Below are 21101 nucleotides of genomic sequence, written 5' to 3' on the forward strand. Positions count from 1 at the left end.
CGCAGATAAGAAACAAAAAAACAATTGACATTTAAATTAGTTATTAACAACTCTCGCACTATTTGGTTCTGACAAAACGTCATTCGGATATACCACGGACCATCACGATAAAACCTCTCCTTGACACCTCCTGCACTTGATGCGGAATCTGTTTACACAAAAGAATTTCTCCATCGCCATCAGTCATCGCACCAGATCTCGTCTGACGGCTGTGATCCTGATTGAAGGATCACTTGGTTCCCATCTGTTCTCTCGGAAAAGCCAGCAACGGCCACAAAGAAGCAACACTTGAGGTGTGGTCCAATGCATCATCCAGCTCCAGCAGGACATCTGGAGCTCAGATCTGCACAAATCTGGAATACATTTCCACCGCCGAACAGCAGGAATTTCAGTTCCTTTGATTGTTAATGAATCATAGATTAAAAACATCGCGTGGAATTTTACGAGGATGTTGTCCGTGACTTTCAGATGGATGAATTAATTCCACCTTTGCAAATTTTTGCTTTTGCTGAAAAAATCGTCAAGGTAAAGAAATCATTCTGATTTCGATCCAGAAGTTTTTCAAGGTGAATGTCACGTACAAGATAATTTGAGCTTTCGGGGATAATTTTGGTCGATAGCTGTGCCAAGAATTAACTGTTGCAGTGAATTACTGCCGTGTGGTTGCGTTTTTTATCTTTTCCACGAGGTACTAAATTTACCAATAATGTAATAACGTGTCTGCAATCCTTCCCACAATCGAAAAATTTATTGATTTATATTAGGCGTTACGAAAATAATCTTTTTAATTGGCCGACTAATTGCAGCCTATGAGAAAATGCAATTAAAATTTTACTGCGAACCTGTTATTACGCGCTTATCAGCACCACCTTTTCCTAGTTAATTATTTAATCGCAGTCGATGTTGTAGTTTTAGAGGCGAAGATGACGGAAAAAATTAATTTGCATGGAGCTGCGGCGAATATCAAATGGATCAGGTGTCGAAAATTTTTATTGGATCCGTCATTAAGGTTAGTAGGGTATTTCCAAAAATTCATGCGAATCGCACATTACGCAAACCTGTTTCTTATGAAGATGTTCTTTTTACGCAAAAATTTCGATTACTAGCAATAAACTAGAAGAAATATCGTGCTGACAGGCAAATATGTAAATTTCCGTTTTCATCCGTTGTATGTATTTTACACGATGTTGTAAAAAAATCTTGACCTCATTTATGGAATGTACAAACAGGACAATTTTTAAAACGTTTTGGTGGAAGAGAAGATGTTAAACTAAATACAATTATTTAATGAAAGCTCCCCGAATCAACAAAATGTATTGTGTTGCATTAGTAAAATAAAGTTTTTCTTCAAACGTCAGTAAAATATGACATTAATTATACTGCTGGATTGATAATGGTGAAGTGTCATTTCATTGCCGTGGCATTTGACGAGCTGACGAGCGGCAGATAAAGTTATTATCTCCGCTGACGAGCGGCAGATAAAGTAAAATAATAAATGTAATAAATGTTTTTTTTTTTAGAATATTTATTATGAAAGGTTTCTAGTTGGCTAAAATATCATTAGATTCTTGATTAAACTACATGCAAGGTCTTTGAAAGCAATCCAATTTTTTTTTTTGTACACGTCAACAGAAAATAAATTAGTTTGAAACTATTTATTACTACTTTACTAGAATCACGGGACTGGTCCATATTTTTTAATACTTAATAAAAACTCAAAAGCATTTCAAAAAAATTATCAATAACTGAAAGAATCAATTAATTAACAATACATTCATTTTTTTTAAGTTTCAGTCAAATTTTTTTCCTATTTTATTCTGCATTGGTAATTTTTAAAATTTCCAGATTTTTTGATAATCATTTCTTTTTATCTAGATAAAATTGTTAAAACCTGCCTCAAATATTTGTTAACGACGAAGGAAATTCATAGACAAATTGCACAAAGACCGATTGCACGTGTCCAAAAAGTTACATAAAACAACAAACTGCCTACTTGGCTCTGCATCAGAAGCACTGAAAAAACAATTTATCTCCATTAACTTCCAACTCTGCCACACTCACATACCTGGCATTTTTTCCACGCTTGACCCTTCAAAAAATATTATTTTAGCACGACAAAATCGGCGGAAGTTGCAAATTATTCCTCGTCAAAGCTGACACATCCTCCTCGTCTCTTCACCAAGTAATGTAACTTTAGCTCAACGAAACACAGGAAAAGACTCCCTGCTGAGTAACTTAATTCAAAGTTTCCAGCTCATTAGCGTCTTGCTTAAAGTCGCTTGTGCTACATGAAAGACGATAAATCTGTTGGTTTACGAGCCCAATGAAGCGAAATAACCGCATGAAACCTAAAGCCTTTCAGTCAAAATTTCGTATTTCGGTGTGGGCAAAAGAATCTGATGTCATTTCCGGTACCTCACATCTGCAGCTGTATATTTTAGGCGGTATTAACTCCAACTAATAATTATTAAGTTATTAATTCTATGGGTGTGGAGGCCCCGAGCAAATTGCTCATCAGTCCTGCCTCTCCCAAAAAACCAGTCATTACTCCAGTGGCGCCCTCCTGTGTATTTTTCCAAATTTTTCAAATCGTCATTTCCAACATGAACAATGCCACCACCGTGTTTTCTTAGCGTTAACTCTGTATATTTTTGTAATTTTCACATTTCGCTTAGCACATACGGACGCCAAGAAGATTTGTAATCAACCTTGAAACTGGAAGTGATTTTCTTATTTTTTCAACGAGATCATCTCTTAATTGGGTTTCTGTGTTCCTAAACATAAACCCGAAAACTGGGTTATCCGACAATGATCAACAAGAAAGCAAATATTTTTTAATTGCTTCTGTACCACTTATTGCCTCATCATTCGTTCTCGATGTCGTTTAATAAAACGTCGATTTATTAAACTGTAACAGGTCTCTCACTGCAAACAACATCATCAGTCATTACTTTTACTCGTAAATAAATAATTAGTCTGCGCGTTGGCATTTAAATAAGATTTTTTTCACGACAATTCAAAAGTAAACAAGTAATTACGAAAACGGTTGCCGTAAACGGCATATCACCATTTGCATAGATTCAAATTAACTGCAGTTAGAGATAGAGAAGTCTGGGTTTAGCCATTTAAGGCAACGCTGACTTTTTATTGTGAGAGTAAATGTTAGGACAATAAATTACAGCGATACTAATTAGGGCCATGTATTTCATAATAAATTACAGTGATTGCCAGCTTCTCACCTTATCTTTCAGTTTCGCGGTTTGTGGTAATTTCGCCATTTTTCAAATATTTTTGTCGTTAAAATATTTTTAGTGGTGCCGGAGGAACCAGCGGCGAGTTAAAACAGATCCGGATTAAGTTTTACTGTAGAAGAATTTTCCTAATGCGAGTTTTTATGACTGGAGCAGGGTTTTCTTTGTGCGGTCTTTTAAAACGTCATTAAATTTTTTACGGTTTGTTTTTATGGCTGTCCGACATGTATTTATTTTTGGGGATAGACTAAAATGGGATTGACTAATTGTGTAAGCACCATCTTCCAAAAATATTTTTTTAATGAAATCCTGCCATATACCAGTAATAAGTAACTCGGTACAAAATCAATTCTGAATTTGTATTTTGACTTTGACAGTTCAAACAGTAAATATCACAACTTTAAGTTTCACTTACTGTATTTTTCAAAATGATATATTGCTTGTTTTTTTTGTATTTATATATCGTGGTAGAAAAAATTGAAAAAATGGAACTAATACCTAATTGGTGTAATCATGCAGACAGCACAGATATGCAAATGCTTTCTGAAGGAAATGATTCTAATTGGAGTGCAATTATGACAAGATTAATATTAATCTGTTGGGAAAAGATTATATTTAATTAGAGATAAAATGAAAGTTTAATTATTATCGCAATCTTAATCGACAGTCTGGAACAGCTGCTTGTGGAACTGCAAAACAAATAATAATAGGTTAGATTTTTTTTTAAATATGTATTGTTAATTTGTAATTGTCTTAATTGCCAGTAGGCTACATTGTTTTATACATTTTTCAAATATTTTTTTATAAAACTAAAGTATTACAAGAAGAATGCGGTTTTGAAGGTTAGAAACTTAAAATTGTCTTGGCAAAGTATATTATTTATGACCACACCATGTAGGAGGAGAATATTCTTATTTTCGTGATATATTATTCTATTTAAAAAATGCTTTTTATAGTATGGTAATAACATCATCACTATCATCATTTAATCAGTGAAGTTAAGCAACGTCAGAGGTGGTCGGTGCTTGGATGGGTGGCCGGCGGGGCATTTAATTTTTTTATCAAGTCTTAACAATAATTTCAAATTTTTCTTCATCCAAATCAAAAAACCGTTTTCCATGTGTTTTTTGTGGTTTTTAAATTTTTTTCTTTTCCATGTTCCTTACTACAGAGTATAGTGTAATCCTTTTTTACTTTTCACATCATATTTTTTGCTAAAAACATTTATCTTCATTGCCACAACCTATTTACTTCTGTTCTAATTTTTACTCTCTCCCTTCATTATTCTCCATTCCTCTTTGGTCTAACATTTGCAGCACCACTCTTCATCACTCAAGTTCATAAATCTTCATTTTATCTCAAATGTAAAACGAATTAAGCAAAGCAGTATACACCAGGTGGGTGAACCGCTGATCGTTAAGAATGCATTACCTTTGGTCTTGAATGTGGATACGTCCTCGAGCAGATCGTTTATTATTGGATGCTATTTACCCACTCAAGATTACAATGCATACATCTTGATTAGAAGAACCATTCAAAAAAGGTATCAAATTAATAGTTCGCAGCAGTTGTTATGGATGTGCTAATGAGCGACAAGAATGAAACTGGACAGAAATGGACAAATAATAGTAGTGTGTTTATGGTAAGGCGGAAGGACAACAAATGCACCTTTGTGTTTGTAATGTGCATGCACAGAGCCGTATTGAGCAAAGAATGCATCAAACTTTCTATTGAAAGTACGAATTAGATTTTGTGTGCCGGAAATGCAAGACAGAATCAATTTTTAAAGTGTTTCAATAAGATGATTGCTGTGATATGAGTGGCCGTGTTGGGAACGCTCGCGAACCAGTTTAGCGCGAGATAAGTATGTCACGTGGTGCCAAGTCTAGACGCCTGCAGCATACATTATAGCTCCGCCCATACCCTTCTCGTTTTTTAACAATAAAACATTTATTCAGATCATATTTTTTTAAATCAAAACGAATACATAATTTTTGATATTATTACATATTGTTTATCCAACATACTCTCAAATTTTGTTTTATGGATATATTTTCTGAATTATTTTAATCGATTTGTTTATTAATTTTAGCGGAAGTACAACGACCCACACTATTCTTCACTAATTTTCCTGTTTATTATTGCAAGTAAATTTCAAACGATTTTTTTTTTGCATGATTGTAAAAATATCCGAAGTCTTGTCAGCTTTACATTAATTGATCATCAAGATGGAATCTTTTTTAATTTTTCCAAGGGCATCTAATGCATATTACACATTATCTCACCATTACCAAGTCAGACAAGTTTGTGGTGTTGACCAAGCCAGAGAAAGTAACACAGATTACACGCGTACAAATAGGATTATGAATGTAAATTTTTACGCAACGAATGATTTATGTCGACTATTTTCACTCGCTATAAACAGATAAAAATAGAGTTTTGCCTCGGAACTGTCCAAAACAAGATTAATCGGTTCGGGAAGAATAATTTTTCTGATTTAATTAGCCAGTCATTGTGATAATTAATCTATTTTGTGCGATACCCTATGGTTAGGTTAATTGTATCTCTTGTAAAAGAACTCTTTAATGACATCATTGTTAATTCCAACGGCTTACAGAGGAAGTAATAAAACCATAAAATTAGCGCGGCAGCTTTACTACATTTTAACTAAGTCTTACGCTGTTTCCTATTTGAAACAGGAAACCCCAAACAATCTTCATTAAAATCGAATTTTTTATTTATGCAAAAAACCACACAGATTTGCCTAATTGGGAAACGTGATCCTGCAGGAATTCCTGCAACGGCGTCCCGCCTTCAAATTACACCGATCCCGTTGTTCCATTAGATGTGGTCGAAACCACTCGAGGCGCCGCACAGGTTCGGGCTCGACACACCGATGGGGAAGTATCGAGCGTTCAAAAAATTATGGTCACGTGGCCTGGTACCACAAGTCAAATTATAGATGACAAACGTCATTTGTTGAGCGACCAAGTGCTGTGAGTTCTTCATTTTCAAGAAACAACAAATGTCAAATTATATCGAGAGAGAAGAGCACGGCCTACTTGTCTACAAGTTTTTTTGAACGCTTCATACCATTTGTTAATGGATTTTATTTATTGGTCTCGGCGGGAGTCCGACCCTGACCTGGGGCAAAGAAGAGTTGCCCACGCGGCCCATCAAAGGGGCCCGGTTTATTTTCACAATTGATTTATTATCGCGATAGCTAATATTAGGTTTTATTTGTTATTATTGAGAGAGCGGGTCTATTATGTCTGAGGCTGTAATCGTTGCAGGACCGGACTGGCCCGAGATTGATTGGTCCAGCTTCAGCAGGACTGCAGGTTGGAAGTAGGACGCGTCTACGACCAAAGCTGTTGACTTGTTCGTTCAACAAGTTCGCGTTTTTGTAAAAATGTCCATTTTATGACCCAGTTCTGGGTGTAAATTTGTCTGGACATGTGTTTACGGTCGGAGTAATTAGAAGTGCGATTGAGTGACGTTCGTATAATAAAAATGATGACGTAACAGTCGTTGCAGGAAAGGAAGTAAAACAGTTAAAGGGTGGAGAGAGGACTGTGAAGAACTGTAAAAAGGAGTTACATATTGTTAGTCACGTACGTTGCATCGTTAAATTAAATTGGACAGGTCGCTGGTGTTTTTATAATTTCCTAACGGTGTCCGTTTTATGTTGTCTTTTTCTTTCTTGAAATTGCCGTAAATGGTATTCGCAGTGCAATTTAAGCCTTGAAGAATCTTTTAAAATTAAAAATCCATAACTGTCCAGTGGCTGGAAATGTGAACGAGGCCGCAGTAAAATTTGTTTGTTTATTTTCATTGGAAATTGGGCATATCTATAAATATCGAAAACGCGTTAAAAAGAAATGGTAAACATTTAAATATTTGCCAAAATAATTGAAATGTATTCTACGAAGAGAAAAATTCCTGTGAAATGAACAGGAAATAATGAACTTTGATGAGAAAAATCAAAATCTAAAATTTGACAAAGTGAAACAAAAGAAAAAGATGGTGCAGGTGGTGGGTATTAAAAATGCATTATACATTTTTTGAGCTTAATAGACTTGCTACGCTTGACAATGTTTTTTTATCGTCAGAGGAGGGTTGATAAACATTTGCCAAAATTAGTGAAATATGTTCAACAACAAAAACATAAAATCAAAATCTAAAATTTGACAAAACAAAACAAAAGAATGAGATGGGGACGGTCTAGGTACTAAAAATGCATTTTTTTGTAGATTTTTTGAGCTTAATAAACTTGTCAGTTGTCACATTGAACCTAATGATTTTTTAGCTTCAGGCATTACTAATTTGTTTAAGTTTTGAGTCCTTGTTCAAATCTTAAATTTAAGAAAGTTGCTGAGAAGTCTAGACTGTGTGGGGGATGGGCAAGTTCTTGAAAGCATTTGTCACAGACTGTACACTTTGCAACTTAAGACATATGGCTTGATTCATTTCGACGAATGATTCATTTACTTGAACGATCAGACCAGCATAATATTCGCTAGTCATTGTTCTTCTTTGAGGTGAACAATCTATTAAGAGAATCCCCTCACAATGAGAATAGATTGTTGTCTTTATCGTAAATTATAGTCGTCAGGTCCTGAACATTATTGATGTTCTTTCCTCCTAGTTTAACAACTTCATTGGTTGACATTTTTATGCGAAATTTTTCCAATAAAGACTATTTCAATCAAACAATGAAGAGGTTGCGCAGAGCTTATCATTTCTGATTGAAAATTCTTGCAGATATTTTAACCTGAGGTAGTAAGTGTTAAAAGAAGACAATTTATTTATTTTGAATGAATTTGTCTCGTTTTTGTAGCAAACGACATAACGCTCTTGTAACATTTTGTAACATCTTGTTACTGAATAAATTTTACATTAACAAAACATGAGTTTCTTCCATCATAGATAATGTCCTAGCATCTTCGAAACCTACTTTCGACCTCGTCTTTGTGACATTGTCAGTTCCATAACGTACGACTTTTTCAAAAAAATGTTTTGGATTTTTTCGGTTTACAGAACTTTCACTTTACTGTGTGTAAGCGAATTTTAAAAACGCAACAGCAAAACTACCTCTTCTACCCAAACATGTGGTTCATAAATTTAACAAATCTATTAATAAAGCCAATAATTTTTCTACTTCTTGTTTGCCTGACTGAGCAATAGTGACATTTTTTTAATAAACAATTTTCAGTGTCAAAATGAAGTAAAAAACCATACTGTACCACCCTAAAATTTGGACATATGGAACAGCTGTATAACAATTTGACACCAAATCATGGTTAAGGTTATGTTCACTTCACTTCCCGTACCTTTCTTCCGTGAATTCATTTTCAAAACAAATTTAATGAGAAATCAGGAGAAACCTTTTCGAATTTGAAATAAACTCTCGCTCGTTAGGGCGAGGGCTCAGTTACATAAAAAAATGTTGACACTCAATGTGACCAATCCTATTATCATGAAAATCACAGTTTGGCTCATACCAACAAGACAACGTTTTGACAATTGTTTATTAAAAAAATTCAACTATATGTATGTAGTTTTATTTTCTTGTTAATTTCTATAAGGTTTTAGAAACATTTTCTTTTTGGAAATAGCTATTTGTGTATTAAGAGCGCAAAGTGATACATTGTCGATTGAGAGCATTTTCTCGAAATCGACAATGTACATTTGCGCTCGCAACACACACATATTATTTTATTTGGACCAAATCAATGTAATACCTTCTTAAAATCAGAAACTAATTATTCACAATATTGACATTAAAAGTACAATAATTACGGTGTTTGAAAAGTAGTCCATGCTCTGGAAGTGTACATTCTGGTTCTTTTGCTGCACTTACAATTTCGAAAGGTGTACACGAAAACGCTTCCTCAACAGTTTCCCTTCCTTCTACAGGCTTTTGAGCAATGTTTTTTGTAAAAACACAAAGAGCACCGACACTGATTTTAACAAAAAATTCGAAGAGCGCGCGTTTTGTACATTTTTTCGCGCGTGAGCGACAAAGTGACAGTCCTCGGAAAACGTCAACTTTGCGTTGTCAAATGCAAGCGCAAAGACCTACTTTCTACATCGATTGTAGAAAATAGTTATTCCATCTTTTGTTCCTTGCAAATTTACATCGTTCTTGGTACTGAGTGAATAATTATTTTTATATATTCATTTGTCAATAATAACGTGTTTTAACTAATAACTCATGAATTCATGACAGAAGAACCGTATGAGTCGATTTTAATTGATTTAACACATTTTCAGGTTAAATCTAAACCCATTCGTTACACCAAACAATTTCTGAAATTCTCTAATAATTGACATCGCAGTAATTTTGTATCCAAAGTTTGATGAAACTCAATATGAGACTAATCTCTTTAGACAACGAATGATGTTAAAATCTTCAGTGCAGTTTCTCGATTGAGACAATCCAAAGAAATATTTTATTAGAACTATAAGACCATTTATTATAACAGATCTTCATTTCCAATATGCTTCCAAGTGTAAAGCCAGTTTATCGAAGAAACAGATGTAACATTAACTACTCAAGTAAGATTATTCAAATCCAAGCATCGCAATTTGTTATCTTTTACGACTTTTGTTTGCCAGAGGCTTTACTGCACACAGCATTTTCAATTTTATCACATTTTTTGTTCTTGGATCCAGTTTCTAAGCCAACTACTTACATAACTCTCTAAACCCGACAATAAATAATTGCAAAATCAATTCTCCATATTTGATCGACAGAAGAATTAATCTGTTTTGAAATTTATTGATCTAAACGCGCCCTAATCTCACTGAATTAGGAAAAAAAACTAATTGTTCCATTAATAACTTGAAAGGTGGGCGTAACTGTTGTGGAATAATGAATGAAGCAGTATGCATAACAATCATGAATAATAGTCCAGATTTAGCCTTCATCTACGCGACACTAAAGAAATTTCTGTTTGATTTATGAATGAAGACTTGCTCCACGATCATTACGCAGTGTGTGCAACCGCATCTGCGTCCTTTTAAACTTCTTACATTTCTACTCTTTCAAATTCGGTTATTTTCAGGTTTTCATAAGCTGTACGTGACTGCCAGCACAGTTTCTGAGATTTTAGAGATGATTTAGGGTCAACCGCAACTGTTTAGTTTACAGGGTGTGTGTTATTATTAATATAATTTTATAGGCGTCAAATATGGCTCGGAAGCTGGTCAAAATCTTCCATTCCCATTTCAGAACGTGCATATTTGCATAAACGAATAATTAGCACGCAAATAAAACGGAAAATATAGGTCAAGTTAATTTCTTATGTGGCAATAATTCTCACAATGTTCCTCGGTGTATATTTCATCCAACTGTGACAAACTTATTTATATCTTTTGAGTCGTTTATGACCGCGCATAAATATCGTTAAATAAAAATACCACGACCTATCAATAATGCAAAAGAACATAAAATCGTAAATTATTGTCGAAGCTCGTGTTAAGATTTACAAAAACGGAAATCTGGAAAATTTTACACGTGAGGATGCGTCACACTTCCGCGTTCGATCATCTCTTGGACTATCATAAATTTAGCTTGTTAGCACCTTATCGAATTGTCAAAATGACGAATGGGACGGAAACACTTTAGAGTAAGCGCTAATTTTAGTACGTTGGCAAATCTACGATTGAAACAGTTTCGCTCAAATGCCAGTCTGTAATTGAGCTTGACATTTTGAGCCCTTGAAAGCACATTTGTTCTAATAAAATCGCAGTTTACATACTGAATCATCGTGTGTTGTAGCAACAATGCCAAAACAGCTGGTCGATGAAAGATGACAAATCGTAGAAGAGCTGACTGATTTGATTTTAATTTGAGAAAAAAATTAATTTTTGAAGAATTTTGATTCTATTTCTGTTCAGTCCAGTTTTTTGTGTTACATTGCTTATTTCAAGGGTCAATGTTCTAAAGGCCACTTATAATCGCATCAATTAAAAAATTCTTTCACACCACACGTGCTGAAATCAAGAACTGTTTTTGCGTGGGTTTTTTGTACAAGAAAAAAATACATCTTTTAGAAAACCAACCTCCCTCTATAAATCTTTTAGGAAAAAATGCACCCCCACTTTCGAGTTATTCGAATAAAAAATGTCTGCATGGCTATGATACATTTTGTCTCTCGTACGTTTATTTTCTTAAATGTTTTTTCCGTTGTCATCAAATTTGACTTTAAATTAATGTTCTTGCTCTTTTAAAAAATACATACGAAAGTTATCAACATCCAAACATTGTTAGAGATAAAAAAGAAAACTGAAACACGTCTACTACCTCAGTAAAAAGTTAACATTTACTCCCTTGATTTAGGATCGACTTTATGGTATATTCTCCCTTAAAATACTTTAACTCCCTAAGGAGTAAAAGCACAAACGTCAGGTTAGCATGTAACAACATTTCAGAAATTTAAATATGATTTATCGAGTAACTTTATCTGTAGACTAAGAAAAAAAGACGAAGCAAATTTAAAAAATTTAACATTTTTTGAGAAAGATCTTTTTTCAGATTAAATAACAACGAGAATTTAGAAAGTATTTTGTATTAAGTCAAGATGAGCCACTATTCTTTTAGTTTTGTTTGTGTTTTTACAAATTTTAATATTTTTGAAAAATTGAATTGAACATATGTACTGAATTCTTCTTCAAATTATTGTATAAACTATTCCTATAGAATTACCATGAACAAATACTAATTGTTTTTTCTTATTTTGATATATAACAGTCGCTCCGTAATTCCCTTAGTTTTCGAGAAAAATGAACAAAACTTTTAAAAAATCTTATTTTATTTTTAAATTTCCGGATTCGATTGACCATTGCTCCCCTACTAAGTATCATATTCAAGACGCTTCTTTTGATATCTAACGGTCGTCTCGTAACGCTCTTAGTTTTCGAGAAAAATGAAGTAAACTTAAAATAAAAACTCTTACTTTGTGTTAAAATTTGCGAATGCAATGACCACTACTCCCTTACTAAGTATCGTATTCTATTGAACTTTTCAGCGTTATATTTCTCTCTTCATGACGCTTTTTTTCATGTAGAACAGTCGTCCCGTAACTCTATTAGTTTTCAAGAAAAATTAAAAAAAAACTCTTAAACAAATCTGATTTTGTGTTTAAATTTGCGGATTCGATTGACCATTGCTCCCTTGCTGAGTATCGTATTCCATTGAACTTTACACTGCTGGATTCCTCTCTTCAAGACGCTTCTTTTGATATCTAACGGTCGTCCCTAGCGCTCTTAGTTTTCGAGAAAAATGAAGTAAACTTAAAAAAAAAACTTTGTGTTAAAATTTGCGAATTCGATGACCACTACTCCCTTACTAAGTATCGTATTCTATAGAACTTTTCAGCGTTATATTTCTCTCTTCAGGACGCTTCTTTTCATGTAGAACAGTCGTCCCGTAACTCTATCAGTTTTCGAGAAAAATTTAAAAAAAACTTTTAAAAAAATCTTCTTTTGTGTTTAAATTTGCAGATTCGATTGACCATTGCTCCCTTGCTGAGTACCGTATTCCATTGAACTTTACACTGCTGGATTCTCTCTTCAAGACGCTTCTTTTGATATATAATGATCGCCCTGTAGTGCTCTTACTTTTCGAGAAAAATTAAGATAACTTTAAAAAAACTCGTATTTGGTGTTAAAATTTGCGGATTCGATTGACCATTGCCCTCTTACTAATTATCATATTCCGTTAAATTTTTCAATGTTAGAACTCTCCTCAGGACGCTTCTTTTGATGTAGAACAGTAGTCCCGTAGCTCTATTAGTTTTCGAGAAAAATTAAAAAAACTTTTAAAAAATTCTATTTTGTGTTTAAGCAATCCAGAAAGAATATGATTTTTTTTCTCGAAACTTGGACCAGTTGCAGCTACACTGAGTAGTCAAAAAACACTTTTTGTTATCCCGAAGAGTAATATCATTTGAACACATATTGGACAGTACTGAATTCACAGCTTTTGATTTAGTTTTGCTCCCCAGATTAAAAAAGAAATGCTCGATTTGCACTTTTTTGATCCAGTTTCCCAAAATGTTTCCTTTAATCATTTATCCCAGCGAATGTAGAGTATCTATTGATCGAAATGGTGAAAACATAAATAATAGTATATTATGTTATGAGGAGCAAAAATGAAGTTTTATGTGCTGCAGCTGGTAGATTGGCTGCCGAACGCAGTGAGGCAGACAAACCAGCCAAAGCACATAAAACCATTTTTGCTCCGAATAACATATACTATTTTTTCTTCAAACCTTCATAACAAATTATTTAAGACATGTTAAGAAACCAGGTAGGAATTTCAAATGATTTAGCTAGTTTACTTTACTGCCGCTCATCAGCGGAGATAATAACTTCACGGACGCCCTCAGCGGAGATAATAACTTTATCTGCCGCTCGTCAGCTCGTTAGATGCCATGACAATGAAGTGACACTTTAGCATTATCAATGCAGCAGGATAATGTCATAATTTACGGACGTTTGAAGAAAAAAATGTTTTTTGAAAATAGGCGTTCATTATTGAGATATCACCTATGTACACTACCCAATTATAAGAAAAAAATCTAATTTCTTATTACCTTGTGTGTAAATCTGTTACTTAATTTGACAGCAGTTATTTATTCATCAGGCTCAAACAAGTAAAATTAACAACTCAGTTATGTATGTAATCAACTGGTGTGACTAAATAAAGAATGATTATTTTCAATCATGTTTGATGATTGGAAAAATGAACCATTTAATCATTAATCACTGTTTGATTACACTTTGCGCAACTCACCACACGCGCTGCTTAATTAGATTAAACCATCGACTGACAAAAAACGACAAATTACATTTGCCGCCTTTCTACTTTTTTCCTTTACACCAACGTAAACATAAACTAAGCACAATATAAACGAGCTGTCATCTCGCGTCTCATCTCATATGGCACGAATAATGCCGATTTAGTACAAGTACCACAAGATCCGACTATTTTTGGAGGGACTGTTGACTTTGACTTCTTGCAGACGTTCCAGTGACAGCTCCTGTGCACGTCGACGCTACTTTTAGAACGCAATTAAATGCAACTATGCGAGTAATTAAGCTGACGGTGATCATTGTTATTTAAAAATTACTCCTTTCTAACTGCATCGTGCCAATTAAACCTTCCACTGGTTGTGGCAACACATGTGTGAGCCAGTGATGCGGAAGGTGGCTTATCTGGTCCCGTATTAGATGATCTTGACCTTCAGCTTTCCTCTGCAAGTATTTCTATTGTGAGTTTCAAGAAAAACAATCAATCTGGAAGCGATGACGATTTTATGGGAATAATTTGGTCGCGTGTTGTGCAACGCTGCAACTTGATGAAAAAAGTAGAGAGAGATTTACAATCCTTCTATTAATAAATCGGCAGAAACTAAAATAAACTTCAGACAAATTCTGATTCACCGATTCTTACCGATTTCCTTCCTGCATTCGTTTTTGCTCCACTAGGTTAGTCACTTCTAGATGATTCTTCTAATACTCTAGAAGATTATCTCAGTTGTTGTTGTAAACTTAATGAATTATTTGAAACGTTTAAATCTAAGAAGATACTTCGCTTGGCTATTTTCTTCTCTTGAATAAATTGCTGGGAAATTTGAAAAATATCTCGATTTATAGAAGATGACGATATTTTTAACTCATTCGCTTATTGAGCAGAGAAGTGATGTTCCTAAAGGCCCCGTTCTGGAGGCGCTGTTTGCTTAGCCAGACTGCAATGCAGCTTTTATTTAGTTTTTTTTTTTTGAGTTGGCAAAAATTCCCCAAATGTCTGCAATAATTTACTTAGCCAGACTGCAATCCAGCTCTTATTTGGTTTGCAATAACTTTTTCATTTGTTGAAAATTTCTCTCAATAATGATTTTTTTGATTTAGAGATGAGGAGGAGCTATATCCGAGGAACAGAATACTTCGTAGTGGAGTTCGTGAAGTTTTGAGATATCTAAGTTTCTTCTTCTGTGATGGTGATTACTACACCATGAGAAACTCTTAATCGAAATCTCTCTAACATTTCTCCCAACTACTTCTTTCGTATTTTCTGTTTGTCTTATCAAATGATACTGCAACTTCATCAACAATGTTTTTTCTCTAAACAAGCTTGTTCGCTGAACTTGTTTACCAAAGAAAAAGTGCAAGAGGAGTAATCCAGAATCAGTAAATGAATGTAGTACCTCAACAAATCAAAGAAACAGGTCGTAATATAACAGTAAAAGCCTTTTGGTTGAAGCTTTCTAATTGGCTACAATTTACATTAGAACAATATACTTAACTGTTTATTAACATGTCCCCAGTTTTGACACATTTGCCACACATTGACTAGCATTTATAACAATTTAGTAGACTCGATTTAATTTAACACTTACTTGCGTCGTGGTGGGTCTAACTCCTCAAATTGTTTTAATTTTTTTGCTCCCCGGGCGACAACAAGATTTATTGCTAATTCATTGAAGAGTATTATTTGTTCCTAGTAGGCAATATTCTTTGTCGACATCCATCACTCATCAGTGTGAACTAAAGCATGCTGGTCTTTGCCTAGTAGGGCTCAGGGCGTAGCCATGTAAGTCTTATTTGATTTTTCAATTGCTTCTTTTATCTTTCGGAATATTTACAATATTTATTTTCATGAACTGTGACGACTCTAGAGTCTAGACAATAGTACATTCCATGTTGCAAAGTTATTGCACGATGAAACCAAAGAGCGTTCAAAAAATTTGTTTGGTGCTTGCTTTTTTTCAGTTAGCTGCGAAACTAAAGATCTCGAACGTCTTTTATTGGCGAAAAAGTGACAATGTGATTTTTATTTGCAAAAAACATCATTTCGAGGAGAATTGAGAGAATGCACTCTTTAATTAAATGAAACAAAATTTTAAAAAATTGGTGTACCTACTGTGATAAAAGCAAAAAATGAGTAGTTTTCCAAAGGAATCCAAAATTCTTTTCTTTTATAAACAATGATAAACAAGGACGTATTATATTCTTAGACATCAGCATACTATGTTAAATGCATTATAATGTTAATCCACGAAAATGAAGGTTGCTGCAGGAGCGAATGCGAGTGCATTAATCATTTGAGTGGATAAAAACTTTTACTTGCGAGTATAATACCTACCATACTTTATTTACGATCAAATGTACAAAAAAAATAAACAAATTCTTAGTTCAGTATTTTTAATTTTTTAAATTATAATGTTCGTTTTGTTACCATGGCTACGTTCTTGTATTTGGTTATGTTGCTGCAGTTACTGCAATTTCTAATTTTGATTGGTCCAGGTTTGATGGATAAAAGATCCTATCATGGCTGGGAACCAATAAGAGCTCTCTTTTAATTTCTGGGTGGATAAAATGACAATTTTGAGTAAAGCTTTCACATCAATAAGATTGCTTTTATCTGATGATCGTAAATAAAACAATTAACGCCAGTAGTTCAATTTATTAACCGGCGATTTTTATATTTGTTACTTATTATTCGATAAAATTATTTATTACCAGTGGTGAATGTTTTTTTTTTCAATAAATATTGTTAATTAAGACATTGACTTAGATTTTGACACTTGTCGCAACATAAAAGTAAAACAAAATAAATATTAGACGTCCCTGGCCTTGACGGGGCCTGTAATGTTGTTTATGAAAAGTAGATAATGTTTACACACATAAATTAACAACAAAACTTAAATTAACCTTATTGGCAATAAAAAAATGGGCATTGACCGGAGTACAGTTGGTTTCATAAAAAACTGGAACTGTCAGAAAAATATTGACCCATTTGAAAATTGCTTATTTGTAAAAATGTTATGATTAGGGTAACGTTGTCGGGGGAAAGGATAAATTGCCAACTAATTGTCAAAAGGACAGCATCCACTTTACATTATGAAAAAACTAATTTCGCGTTTTTTTAAACCACCTGTACAGTTTTTGCAATTTTCTAAACTCAAAAAAATATTCCTTACATGAATGGGTTTTGCTTAACAGAATTGAGTACAAAAATCGACGGTATAGTCTTAACGAATGACAACTGTGTCCCAATTTGACAGCTTTGCCAGTTTCAATTTTGAACGCTAGATGGTAAATGAACTGCCAACAGCGGATAACTTGCACCATATTTCTAGCACGCGAGCGGACAAAAAAACATTTTTGTGAGTCAGTGCACAGGAAACATGTCGAAATATACCGGAAGTACATTTAAGTGTTAATCCAGTGCACCACCTGTAAATAAATGGAGCAAACGCTCCGTTCTATTAACTGACAGTTTCCCAAATACCAGCAATCAAGTCTGCTTTGACAGGTAACGTCAAAACACAAACCCAGTGGAATCACTTTCCACTAGACATCTGACAGAATGGGCCCACGTGACGCCGATCCATAATGGTCACACCACGTACCCTCGATTTTGCATAACACTGTTCGAGACAAAAAACCAAAAAAATGTGTTACCTTAAAAGGACAACAAGCGCTCCAGCAAGAAAATTGCGCAAGACTTGATTGCAAACTGCAACTCATCTCGCGTCTTGATTGTTTTCGGTGTGTCGAATTTTGGGATCGTACTACGAGAGTGTGATGTCAGATGGTAGTAAAACATGCGGTAATCGTTCTATCACCATAAAACAATGTAAATAGCTGGATTGATACGTCATGGGCGCAAATATAATAGTGCGTGGGTGCGAATTTTTGATTTGAGATCAGCAATGAAAGTGGAACTGTAATTATAGATTGTGCCAGATAGCTGGTCTTCGTCATGATGGGAATATTCCGATGCAGGAAACACTTATTATCATCGATTATAAGTTGTGCGGAGATGTAATAAACGATGGGAAGTAATGGTAAAAGGTTCGCCTTTAACGTTGAGAAACGATTTACTGTTAAGGAACGAGCAGAGGAGTGCAGATCTTATTTTTCGGAATTCCTGCAGATGTTTACACTTTTTTTTTATTTATTTATATTCTAATGTTTTAATTTCTCTTTGAGATGAGTTATTTTCGTTTGGATTCATATTTACTGTCGCCGGATTTAGTTGACATGGCGGAAGATTTTTTTAGATGATCTAGTTAGGAGATGATTGTTGCTATTATTATCTCATTGATCATTATCGCGGTGACGACATGTTTAATCTCGTGTTCGCTGATTAAGACGGACTTTATTCATGACAACATATTAAGAAAATTTAAAACACGAAAACACTTTACTGACTGACATTTATGAGTACCTACATTACTCAGTAGAGTGATGTTTCTGCCACGTCTAAGAAAGTTCATACAATTGCCCAAAAGATACAGTTTTCACACAAGTGTTATAGATTTTTTTTCTACGAACGTTAAAAAATGTAAACATATTGGGCCGTATCACGACACCGTTATTAAAGTTGCCGATAACTAAAATCGTGATTAAAGTAAACATAAAACGATATAGATTTATGCAATTATAACCTGTGAGAAAGAGATAAATTCGTCACCAAGGTAATTAGAGTCACGATTAAATTTAATAAGGGTGTGGTGATACGGCCCATTGACGTTACCCTGAATAACTAACTGTACAAAATGTAAAAAATTCTAAACTCTTAATCACACTATCTAATAAATTACTGTAACTAAAGTAATGAATTTTATTTTTAACAGCGCTCCGATTCCAATGTTTTCTAGGTTAGTTATTTTATAAATGTCTTTTCACACTAGTGCGCAAAGAACAGTTGCTTTCGCACTTGTACGTTAAAGTGAAGTTTTTAGAACTGAAGTGACAATCGAAATCTATTACTTTCCCTTTTATTTTTCAAATACTTCAATTATTCTTTACTATATTTTGAAAATTGGTCTTGTCAACCCTACTTATTCTATTAGATCGTTAATTTCGTCAATCCATTTTTTTTTTATTTTTTAGAAATTATTAGAAGATTAGTCTTCTAATTCCTTTTAATTTTACTTTCTGTTATTGTTATTATCCAAGTCGTTAAATTTTTTGCTTATTTACCAAATATAATTGTTCTTTAACACTTTTCACTTGCATATTCTGCCTAGTGGATGTTTTGTCTCCTTTTGCATTTGTTCCTTCAAATTTCCTTTATCAGATTTATTCACTCAATGGAAGCCAATCAACATCAACAACTGTAATAAATTTACCAAGATAATTATCTTCAGATGTTTAAAGAAGAAAGTTGCAATACTAGGAATTTATATGTATTTTAATAAAGATTTCAATAACCTGTCCTCTTTCTTCAATTTTCTTTTCCTTTAACTTGTTGCTCCAGTCCACTTTTCAATTCTTTTGCCAATTCGCTTTATTATCGACAATAGGAGACAATCTCCAAATAAACTTTTCAAGCCTTGTGGATCAAATTATATGGGCATTGTCGGCGCTACTGGCACCTCTGCAAGCAGATATCTGCTCCATTTGCTGGGAGATGACCAAAAAGTCAGCAGCCAGAGCCTCGTTTTATTTCTTTTTATCAGATGATAATAAATTGTTGAAATTACGGTCCACGGGACATGACAAAGATAGATGATAATCACGGACAAGACCAGTTTATTTATGGTAATGGATACAAAAGAACAATGCCGGCTAGATTTTCATGCTTGCGAAAGGCACAAACGTGAAGTATTTTAAGTGCAAACTGAAGTAACATCCTTCGTTAAAATAGAAATCAAAATTCTGCTTGGAGTGCAGACAATATCCCAATAAATTTCTTTTATGGCCCATTAACCCCAACAATTCACTTAATTAATGTGATATTACGATGCATTATGACAATCAATTCTCCACTCTACTGCTATTCCATTGCTGAATGAATGGCTTTATGCTGAATTCTAATGGCTTCAGTAGCTCGACCATATCTCATGAAAATTTGCAAAAATTTGCAAATTTATTAGTCCAGGAACATAACCAGAATCTCCTTTAATCAATTTTTTTTTTTAACTCGCTAACTTCAAAATGACATTTCGCAAACGCAACAATTAACCGGGAACGTAGATTTCGCGCACTAGTGCTTCAAAATCATCCAAAAAGCGTTGGCCTTTCTGAGCAATCTGAAAATAATTTGACTTGATAATAATAAAATCTGGTTTACAAAAGGTCATTTCTCCAATTTGGATGTTGAAAATTTCGCGCCATCTATTCACTAAATTGGGAACTATTGGGTAATAATTTAAAAATGCTAATGTTCGTTTCAAAAAATATTGTACTAACCTCGATGCGCGAAGACGTATTCGGCACATTCGCGCAAATGAAGCACTCGCTCCTACGTCGCTTGTGCCTCAAATAATGCGCTCGTGCGAAAAATGTCTTCTCGCACTCGGTTCGTAAATAACTATTCTCACACTGGTCTATCGGAAATTCTACAGAATTTTTAACAGTCATTAGGTTACTATACACAGCTCAGAAACTATCTTTGGTAAGTTTTAGGCAAAAAAGCCTATTTGTAAGTTAATAGGTGGTTCGTTAAGTCGTTATTAAATTAACTATTAATTATTTAAATAATTAGCTCAATCACCGTAAATAGGAATCACGTTAGTTCAGTTTTTGCGCTAATCTAGTTTCTTTTGTTTGGCGTAGAATTACAACACTCGCTACGCTCGTGTGTGTGAACTTCCCACTTGTAAAAAAAAAAAACTAGTGCTTATTAATGTAAATTCGTTGATTTCATTCAAATTTTGTTCATTTGAATCGTCTTTGACGAATAATTTCTCCAGCTCGACCCACTTTAAACGGTTGGGTACAACTCAGTACTCCAATTATTAAGGGTGACGTATTAAACTGACTAAATAAACCATAAATTAATTGAAAGCGATCGCGTCGAACGATGACCAATTCTAAAAATGT

The 21101-nt window shown here is 34.0% G+C and overlaps 1 protein-coding gene across 2 annotated transcripts in view; it reads left to right on the forward strand.

Moving 5' to 3' along the window:
* LOC138130934 (uncharacterized) overlaps window positions 1–21101 on the forward strand; it is a 53902-nt gene that overhangs the window by 29682 nt on the left and 3119 nt on the right. The window lies entirely within an intron of this gene.

This window comes from Tenebrio molitor, chromosome 5 (genome assembly GCF_963966145.1).
Source record: "Tenebrio molitor chromosome 5, icTenMoli1.1, whole genome shotgun sequence".
In the NCBI taxonomy this organism is placed as follows: domain Eukaryota; kingdom Metazoa; phylum Arthropoda; class Insecta; order Coleoptera; family Tenebrionidae; genus Tenebrio; species Tenebrio molitor.